Here is a 10,920-nt window from a genome sequence, read left to right as displayed (position 1 = left end):
AGAAATCACCCCCCAGGGGGATGGTCATGCCGCAATCCCTTCTCCTCCATTCTCCTCTCGGGATCTTGGGCACGCACGCACACGCGCCCGGTGTGAGTTCTAAGCCACCGGGTCCGGGACGCCTACGGTCGACTACGTGGGAGTCCAGCGACATAGCCATTATGCTTACTGCTGGTTCCCTTGATTCTTTTTTAAAATGCGTAATTCCTCTTTTATATCTTGCAAGAATTTTCTCACCTCCTAGAACTTGTCAGCTTCTTTCGCCTGCCTCTTCCACAGTTCATCATTTTTTTTTTTAGAGAGAGATTTTACCTACAAGGTGTGTGTGTGTGCTCACCAGACGGGCAGAGAGAGAGAAAAACACAAAAAGCAAGAAATCACCCCAGGAGAGATGGCCACACCACAATCCCTTCTCCTCCATTTTCTTGGGATCTTGGGTACAAGTGCATACATGCCTGGTGTAAGTTTTAAGTTGCTGGGTCCAGGACTTGAACCATGGTCGGCTACTGTTGGAGTCCAGTGACATAACCATTATGCCATCACCTGGTCCCAAGCCTGTTAGCTCTTGAGCACCTATGTGTGCCCAAAGTGTCTTAGGTGGGCCAGACCAGGAATTCAACCATAGTCAGCAGGCAGGATCTAGCTTTTTTCAAGTAGTGTATTACCACTGCACCACAGAGCTGACCCTTTATCAATATCCTTAATCACTTCAGTTTTGAAACAAATCCCAGAAATTTTATCATTTTATCTGAAACATTTGTAAGAAACATATATATTTCTTTTTTTTTTTTTTTGGAGAGATTTTCACTGTAGGGCGCGTGCACTTGCCAGACAGACAGAGAGAGACATAGAGACAGAAAGCGAGAAATCACCCCCAGGGGGGATGGTCACGCCGCAATCCCTTCTCCTCCATTCTCCTCTTGGGATCTTGGGCACGCATGCACACGTGCCCGGCGTGAGTTTTAAGCCACTGGGTCCGGGACGTGAACCACAGTCGACTACCTGGGAGTCCAGCGACATAGCCATTACGCTAACTGCTGGTTCCCAGAAACATATATATTTCTTTTTTAAAAGCATTTTTTTTACTTTTATTTATTTATTTTCCTCTTTAACTATTTATTGTAATTTATAATTTATATATTATCTTTGCACATCTTTCCAGGGTATAGAATGTATGTAAAAGCATGTATTCAGTGTGCAATGAACACATCAAGGATATAAACATATTCGCCATCTTCAACATTTCACATTATATTATGTTATGAACATTCAAAACCTCTCTAATGGCTATTCTGCAATAATGTACTGAATTGTCTATGACAGTCTTTACTGTGAGATACAGTCTACAGAAAGACTTACTGATTAAAAAATCAGGCAACAAACAATTTCGTAAATTAACAAAGATAATCTTAACATAGCTGATAAAAAAAGAATTTGTAATTTCCATGTAGAGAATTGTGGGAGATAAGAGTTATAATCGGAAAAAAAATCTATAGGTATCAATCATTGAGATAGGCTAGAGATAAGTAAAACTTTACATAAAAAAAGAGAGGAGAAAATAATACTTTCTTTATATTCTGTGAGTTCGGGACCATAGTACTACACTGCATATAAAAAAAATAAGTTCTCAAAAAAGTAAAAATAAAACAAAATTGGAAAGAGATGTTTAAAAGTGAAGACATGGCTTTACGAATTTCTTGATTTTACTCTTTTTAAAAATTCATTCCAAAGAAAGACTCAGCTGTAACTTTTTGGACTTTTCCTCTATAATCTAGTTTTATATCACAAGTAGTGGTTATAATAAATACATAAATTGAAACTCATAGAGATACTGTCCATTAAATAATTGGTTGGTTTGTATTTAAATCTGCTTGTGTGTAAAATGGTTGAAACTGCATTTAGTCCCCACATTCAATGTTTTTTAATCAATGTGTATGAACTTATCCTTTTTTTCTCGTTGTTTTATGTTCTCTCACTCCTATTTGTCTCTCTTTAGCTTTCCTGCTGTAGTAGTCCCTTTGGTAGTTCTTTTTTTTTTTTTTTTTTTTTTTTTTTTTTTGGTAGAGGTTTTTGCTATAGGGTGTGCACACTTGCCAGAAAGACAGAGACAGAGACACAGAAAGTGAAAGTGAGAAATCACCCCCCCAGTGCCCCGCATAAGTTTAAGCCACAGGGTCCGAGACTCGAACAATGGTCGACTACTTGGGAGTCCAGCCATAGCCATTATGCCAACTGCTGGTCCCTCTTTGGTATTTCTTAAAGAGCTGGTGAATTCTTTCTGCATTTGTCTATCTGGAAAATATTTTATTTCTCCTTCCCATTTGCAGGATAATCTTGCTGGGGATAGTACTCTTGGCTGAAATTGCTTTTCTTTCAGAGTTTTTATATATGTCTTCCCATTCTTTCCTTGCTTTCATTGTTTTAGCTGAGTGATCCAATGTTAGTCTAATGAGGAGAGATTTTCACTATAGGGTGCATGCGCTCGCCAGGCAGACAGAGACATAGAGACAGAAAGCGAGAAATCACCCCCCAGGGGGGATGGTCACGCCACAATCCCTTCTCCTCCATTCTCCTCTCGGGATCTTGGGCACGCACGCACACGCGCCCGGTGTGAGTTTTAAGCCACCGGGTCCAGGACGCGAACCATGGTCGACTACATGGGAGTTCAGCGACATAGCCATTACACTAACTGCTGGTTCCCTAATGAGGTAAGCTTTGTAAGTAACTTGGCATTTCTCTTTTGCCATTTTTAGAATTTTGTCTTTGTGTGTGTGTGTGTGTGTGTGTGTGTGTGTGTGTGTGTTTTAACCAGTTTGGCTATGATAGCCTTGGAGAGGATCTTCTTATGTTATATCTACTTGGTGTTTTTGTATCTCCTGGATCGGACTGTCCACATGCCTCTGTGAATGTGGGAAGTTTTCAGCTAACATATTATGAAAGATGTTTTCTATGCCTTTACCCATATCTTCATCTTCTGGAATGCCTATTATGTAGATGTTCAGCCATTTACTAGTGTCTAGGATTTCTTGTATATTGTCCTCATTTTTAATGGTTATTATTCCATTGATTTTTTTTTTTTGAGAGATTTTTGCTGTAGGGTGCGTGCGTTCGCTGGAAAGACAGAAAGACAGAGAGACAGAAAGCGAGAAATCATCCCCCCAGGGGATGGCTATGCCTCAATCCTTTCTCCTCCATTCTCCTCTCGGGGTCTTGGGCATAAATGCACATGTGCCCATCATGAGTTTAAGCCACGAGTTCCGGGACTTGAACCACAGTCGACTACATGGGAGTTCAGCGACATAGCCATTACGCTAACTGCTGGTCCCTATTATTCCATTCTTACCAGTTGACTAGACTAAATCAGAGGTTTTGTCTTCAAGGTCAGAGTTTTTCTCTTCTGTGTGGCCTAATTTGCTATTGATACTTTCAAGGGGGGGGGGGTGTTTGATATCCTGCATCATATTCTTTTATCTCCAGAAATTCAATTTGATTCTTTTCTTTCTATCTCTTTATGCAGTTCCTCCTTCAAGTTGTGGAAGGATTTTTTCACCTTCTGGAATTGATTCTCTGTTTTCTCTCACATCTCATTGTGTATTGTTACAATGAATATTGTGAATTCTTTTCTTTTTTTTTTTTTTAGAGAGAGATTTTTTTGTTATAGGGCACGTGTGCTCACCAGAGAGACAGAGAAATAGAAGGCAAAAAAATCACCCCCCAGGGGGGATGTGCACATTGCAGTCCCTTCTCCTCCAATCTCCTCTTGGGATTTTGGGCACACATGCACATGTGCCCAGCATGAGTTTTAAACCTCCAGAACTGGGACTCAAACCACTACATGGTTGACTACATGAGAGTCCAGCGACGCAACCATTATGTCATCTGCTTGTCCCTTCTGAATTCTCTTTCTGACATTTCTGTGACCTAATTTGCTTTAGCCATTGTTGGTGAGGAATTATAACCTTTTGAGAGGAAGAGATTTCCTGATTTTCTCCTATGTCTTGGGGCTTGGCTTTGATTTTTAGTCATCTGGTGATATACTCACTTCCTCCTACTTCTTTTTTTTTTTTTTTTTTTTTTGAGAGATTTTTCACTGTAGGGCGCGTGCGCTCGCCAGACAGACAGAGAGAGACATAGAGACAGAAAGCGAGAAATCACCCCCCAGGGGGGATGGTCACGCCACAATCCCTTCTCCTCCATTCTCCTCTCGGGATCTTGGGCACGCACGCACACGCGTCCGACGTGAGTTTTAAGCCACCGGGTCCGGGACACGAACCGCGGTCGACTACGTGGGAGTCCAGCGACATAGCCATTACACTAACTGCTGGTTCCCCCTCCTACTTCTTTAGAGTATGTTTCTGTAGCTGAGTGCTCTTGCATTTCTCTATGATATTTGTAAGCTCTGTGCCAGTTTTCCTCCTCTGCAGTGGGTGGGAGTGTAGAATCCACAGTAGGAATTTTGGGTTCAGGTTTTCAGAGGGGAGTTTCTCTCCTTTTACTGTTAAGGAAATAGTGGGGAAAGAATTCTCCCAGTTTCCTATTTTCAGGTGTTCGGCTTTTATATACCCAAACCTAACTTCTCTCAACATGAATGGAGGTTGAGTTGACAAATAGAATGTAAGGTGGTAGAGCACTCCATGTAGTCACACTGCCTAGGCAGGAAAGTCCCTTCTCCCCCACAGCAGGCTGGGTAGGAGGTCCCTATGATGAGCTCAAGCCAAGCTGCTTGGCTTGGGGCCACTTATTGGTCCTGGATGGGTGAGAGGAAGAACGGTGTCAACACACATGGGGCAGCAACTCCTACCTCCTATCTCTGGGATTACAGGATCTCCCTGTTGCTCCTTCTTTCTCTGGAATATGCACTTTTTAAAAAGTAAGACCACAATGTAATCATCTCATATAAAATGATTAACAATAATCCCTACTATTAAATATTCAGCTAGTACTCAAGTTTCCTTGATTGTCTCGTAACTATTTTGCACAGTTTGCTTCAGTTTTTAAAAGGGTTTAAGAGAAAGAGAAAACGCCAGTAAACTACGAGGTACGTGTAAGGAATTCCCCAGACCATGTGGTGTTGGCCTAGGGATAGCAAAGAAGCCCAAGGGGACTGACTGACTAGAGAGCCCAGCAACAGATTTATACAAAGATGGAGCTGACAGTGATGACACTTCAGGAAAAGGAAGAACCATTCAATAAATGATGCTGAGATCATCGAATATGTAGTTATGGAAGAAAGGATCTTCACCACACATCATGCACAAAATTATTTCCAGATGAACCAAGAACTTAAATATAACAGATATAATACAACTTTTAGAAGAATATATAAATGTCTCTATGACTCAGGAAGATAAGATATTCTAAACAAGACAATAAAAGCTTAAGCCAAAGGCAAACCATTTGGCTTTATTAAAATAGGAAAAAAATCCTTTCATCAAAAGACACAATAAAGAAAATGAAACTTACGGCCATAAACTGGGAGGATAAGAAAGCATATCTTCAATACATATAACTGATGACAGATTAATAAGGATGTATAAAGAACTTCTATACAAATCAACATGAAAAAGACAAGCAAATATTAAAAAAAAGGAGCAAAGACATGACTGAATATTTCAAAGAAATATATACAATTGTTATGAACTGAATCGTATCCTCCAACCACAATTTTTATGTTGTAATCTTAACTCCAAATGTGACTGTGTTTGGAGATAGGGCCTTTAAGAAGGTAACCAAGGTAAAATGAAGTCATGAGAGTAGGGCCCTGGGGCCAGCAGGTAGCATGGTGGTTAGGGGTGCTGGATTCCCACATGGCTGACCACAGTTCGAGTCCTGGACCTGGAGGATTGTTTTCTTGCTTTCTCTTTCTTTCTCTCTGTCTTGCTCTGGTCAAATTGAAAATAATAATGATAAACAAAGGAAATAATTCTTTTTTTTTTTTTTGAGAGTTTTTTGCTCGCCAGAAAAACAGAGACAGAGAGATAGAAAGCGAGAAATCACTCCCCAGGGGGATGGCCACACTGCAAACACTTCTCCTCCATTCTGTTCTAGGGATCTTGGGCATGCACGCACATGCGCCTGGCATGAGTTTAAGCCACCAGGTCCAGGACTCGAACTGCGATCGACTACATGGGAGTTCAGTGACATAGCCGTTACACTAACTGCTGGTCCCAAAGGAAATAATTGGGCCCTATTCCAATAGGGCTAGTGTCTTTACAAGAAGAAATACACACCTGTAATACCAGCTGGGAGACTGAGGCAAGACAATCACAACAGAGTAAGTGCCTGCATTATAAAACAAAAAATATTGGGGCCAGCACGTGGTGTATTGGTTAAGGCGCTGGACTCCCACATGACTGACCACAGGCCGAGTCCTGGACCCAGCAGCTTGATACTCACACCAGGCTCGTGTGTGTGTGTATGTGTGTGTGTGTGTGTGTGTGTGCCAAAAATCCTGTGAGAAGAATGGAGGAGAAGGGATTGTTGGTGTGGTCATCTTCCAGAGGGGTGATTTTCTAGCGTTTTATCTTTCTGTCTCTGTCTCCCCAATGAGTGCATGCACTCTGTAGCAAAAATCTCTCAAAAAAAAAGAAAAAGAAATGATTACATTTATGGACTACAGTGTGATATTTTGATATAATTATACAATGTGAAATGCTAATTAACATATCCAACACCTCACTGACCTAACATTTTTTCATGGTGACATATTTGAAATTTTCTCTCTTAGTTATTATTGATTTATACAAAACATCAGTATTGACTGTAGTTACCCTGCTGGGCAATAGATCTCAGAATTTATTCTTCCTGTCTAACTGAAGCATTGCACCCTTTGACCAGTGAATCCCTATTCCCTCATTCCTCACCACTCTCATAGCCCCCATCAACCTATACTAACCATCATTCTACTTTCTATTTCTACAGTATGAGTTAAGCATTTTCTTTCTATTTTTTTGGGGAGAGGTTTTCGCTATAGGGTACGTGTGCTCGCCAGACAGACAGAGAGAGACATAGAGACAGAAAGCGAGAAATCACCCCCCCAGGGGGGATGGTCTCGCCGCAATCCCTTCTCCTCCATTCTCCTCTCGGGATCTTGGGCACGCACGCACACGCGCCCGGCGTGAGTTTTAAGCCACTGGGTCCGGGACACGAACCGTGGTCGACTACGTGGGAGTCCAGCGACATAGCCATTACGCTAACTGCAGGTTCCCAGCATTTTCTTTTTTTAGAGAGATTTTTTGCTATAGAGCATGTATGCTTGCCAGAGATACAGAGAGGACAGAGAGAGAGAAAGTTAGAAATTCCCCTCCCTTGTTGGGCGGGGTGGATGGGCACGCTGCGATCCCTTCTCCTCCATTCTCTTCTCAGGATTTTGGACATGCACGCACATTCACAGGACATGATTTTCAAGCCTCCAGGTCCAGGACTCGAACTGCAGGCAGCCACATGTGACTCTAGCACTTATCCACTACACTACCTGCTGGCCTGAGTTCAGCATTTTTTAGATTCTGCACATGAGTGAGATTGTGTGGTATTTATTTATCTCTCTATGCCTGGTATTTTATTTTTGAATTTGTTTTGTGTTTGTTTTGGTTTGGTTGTTTTGTTTTATTTTGTTTTGTTTTGCTATAGGGTGTACGCACTCTCTAGAGGGAGACAGAGAGAAAAAGGGAGAGAGAAAGTAAGAAATAACACCCAGAGGGATGGCCACGCCGTAATCCCTTTTCCTCTATTCTCCTCTCAGTATTTTGGGCACACATGCACATGCATCTGGGGTGATTTTTTTTCTTTCTTTCTTTTTTTTTTCCCCAGAGGGCATGTGCACTTGCCAGAGAAAGAGAGAGAAGGAAAGTAAGAAATCACCTCCGAGGGTGGATGGCTATGCTGCACTTTCCTCCATTCTCCTCTCAGAATTTTGGGCTCACACACACACACACACACACACACAAGCTTGGTGTGATTTTACAACCCACTTGGTCCAGGACTCGAACTGTGCAATCAGCCCTGTGGAATTCAGTGCCTTAACCAGCACACCACCTGCTGCCCCATGCCTGGTTCATTTTACTTAGTGTAATGTCCTCTAGGTTCATCGATGTTGTCCCAAGTGATAAAGTTTTATTCTTTTTAAAGGCAGAATAGTAATCTATTGAGTACGTATACCGCATTTTCTTTATCCTTTCATCCATCGAGGGACACTGAGATCGATTCCATAGCTTGGCTGTTGTGAATAGTACTATAATGAATATGGCAATGCAGGTATTCCTTCGACATATTGATTTCAGTTTCTTGTCTATATCTCAGAAGTGGGATTGCTGGATCATAAGGTAATTCTAATTTTAATATTTTTAAGAACCTCCATACTGTTTTTCATAATGGCTAATTTACATTCCCACCAACAATGTACAGGGGTCCCTTTTCTCTGAACCCTTGCCAAAGTTTATGTTTCATTTTTTTTTTATTGTACAGTATTTTATTTTTAGAAAATCTTGGGAACCAGCAGTTAGCGTAATGGCTATGTCGCTGGACTCCCACGTAGTCGACCGCGGTTCGTGTCCCAGACCCGGTGGCTTAAAACCCACGCCGGGCGTGTGTGCGTGCGTGCCCAAGATCCCGAGAGGAGAATGGAGGAGAAGGGATTGTGGCGTGACCATCCCCCCTGGGGGGTGATTTCTCGCTTTCTGTCTCTATGTCTCTCTCTGTCTGTCTGGCGAGCACACGCGCCCTACAGTGAAAATCTCTCCAAAAAAAAAGAAAATCTTTCTTAGAATACATTTTCACATTAGAAATTCCCACAGTGGGAAAATAATAATTTATTACTATAGTTTTATATTTGTGTACAGGTTATTTTAGGACAAGTAAAGAACACTTGAACATTACGTCTGAGTTGAGAATCTGTAATATTTTGATACAGCTACAAGAGGGACCTCTTCCCTAAATAAACTTCTCTCTATTCAGAATGTCTCCAAGGTTTTCTTCCTAGGATTTAGAAATTCTTTATGTGTGGTATTAGCAGTCCTTCATTTTAAAATTTTCCTGGGATGATATCAACTGAACAAAGGGAGACGTTTACAAATATTAAACACTGTCTAATTTTCTGCCAAGTCTTTACTCATGACTTAAGAGTCTTTCCCTTTCTTCATTATTCCCAGATCAAATATAGAAATTTAATCATATATCAATAGTAATTAAGCTGAATTCTCTTTAAAGGATTGATTTTTGGGGCTGGCAGGTGGCATGGTGGTTAAGGGTGCTGGACTCCCATATAGCCAACCGTGGTTCACATCCTGGACCTGGCAGCTTGCTTTATCACTTTCTCTCTCCCTTTCTCTCTGTTTCTGTCTCACTGGTCAAATTAAAATAATAAATAAAGTTAAATAAAACAATTTTTAAAAACTTTCTTTAAAAAAAAAAAATTGAGGGACCAGCCGTTGGCATAATGGTTATGTCGCTGAACTCCCATGTAGTCGACCACAGTTTGAGTCCTGGACCCAGTAGCTTAAACTCACGCTGGGCGCATGTGCATGCATGCCCAAGATCCTGAGAGGAGAAAGGAGGAGAAGGGATTGTGGCGTGACCATCCCCCTGGGGGATGATTTCTCGCTTTCTGTCTCTCTCTCTCCTTCTGGAGAGCACATGCGCCCTATAGCAAAAACTTCTCAAAAAAAAAAAAAAAGATTGATTTTTAAAATTCTACTGTGAGTCTTGTGAGAAGTTTAGAGATAGTCCCATTAATTCCATTAATTCACCAGAATATAGAACTCAGTCTCACAATTTGTAGGTATCTTTCCAAACCTTTCTTCAATAATTACATTTTGAAAATAATCATGTGATTAGGAGAAGAGATTTGAGCACCAGTGGACTCGATGTGTTATTTCCTCCTATTGTGAACTGACTGGCACGACAGAGCAGAGGTAAAGAGGCATCAATCAATTCTTAGGTTGTTACAGAAAAGGTCAGAGCTTCCACACAGTCTGGCCAGTTTTGCAGACACCCATCTCAGGATAATGAACATAACAGAGCCCAGAAAAGGTTACAGCTAAGAGTGTCAGAAAGGCTGCCTTGGCAACTTTCTACAGTGCCTTCCCATGAATGCAGTAGTAACAACTTGTCTGAGGCCCCCGTGACTGTGACAACTTCATTTAAGAGTTGTCCATGGCAGGGAACCAGCAGTTAGCGTAATGGCTATGTCGCTGGATTCCCACGTAGTCGACCGCAGTTCGTGTTCCGGACCCGGTGGCTTAAAACTCACACCGGGCGCGTGTGCGTGCGTGCCCAAGATCCCGAGAGGAGAATGGAGGAGAAGGGATTGCGGCGTGACCATCCCCCTGGGGGGTGATTTCTCGCTTTCTGTCTCTATGTCTCTCTCTGTCTGGCGAGCGCACGCGCCCTACAGTGAAAATCTCTCCAAAAAAAAAGAAAAAGAAAAAAGAGTTGTCCATGGCAGAGAAAGGATTTAAATAAGCAGCCAGAAGCAGGCCCAGGAGCAAAACACCGACAATTCTCTCACTAGTCCAGTGAGAGACGCAGCCTTGGAAACAGAGTAGTGGCCTGGTGACAGGTGAAAGTGTTGTACACCATCCTAGGGTAGGTTGACCCTGGAGAAATGCAGAAATCTGAGCAGGTCTGACCACTGGGTTTTGGAGAAAAAGGGCTTGGCCTTCTTGGACACTTCAGAGGACACTCAGCCATCAGAGAATTGCCATCTTGTTCCTGACGGCACACGCATTTTTTTTTATAATGGCCATTCTAACAAGTGTCAGGTGATAGTTCTCTGTGGTTTTAATTTACATTTCTCTAGTGATTAGTGAGGCTGAGCATTTTTTCATAAACCCATTGGCCATTTTTTAAAAAGAATTACTTATTTAATATTATTTATCATTGTTATTACTTCTAAAATTTGCTACAGGGCACATGGGCTTACCA

At 41.8% G+C, this 10,920-nt stretch overlaps 1 pseudogene; it reads right to left on the bottom strand.

The window, feature by feature from the left end:
• Window positions 1–9,950: 9,950 nt before the first annotated feature.
• On the bottom strand, window positions 9,951–10,700 carry LOC114007495 (succinate dehydrogenase [ubiquinone] cytochrome b small subunit, mitochondrial-like; annotated as a pseudogene).
• Window positions 10,701–10,920: the final 220 nt, after the last annotated feature.

Source organism: Tupaia chinensis, unplaced genomic scaffold, assembly GCF_000334495.1.
Source record: "Tupaia chinensis unplaced genomic scaffold, TupChi_1.0 Scaffold000184_1, whole genome shotgun sequence".
NCBI classification, from domain to species: Eukaryota; Metazoa; Chordata; class Mammalia; order Scandentia; family Tupaiidae; genus Tupaia; species Tupaia belangeri.
Note: the sequence above shows the minus strand (reverse complement) of the source record. Positions and strands in the feature narration are given on the sequence as shown.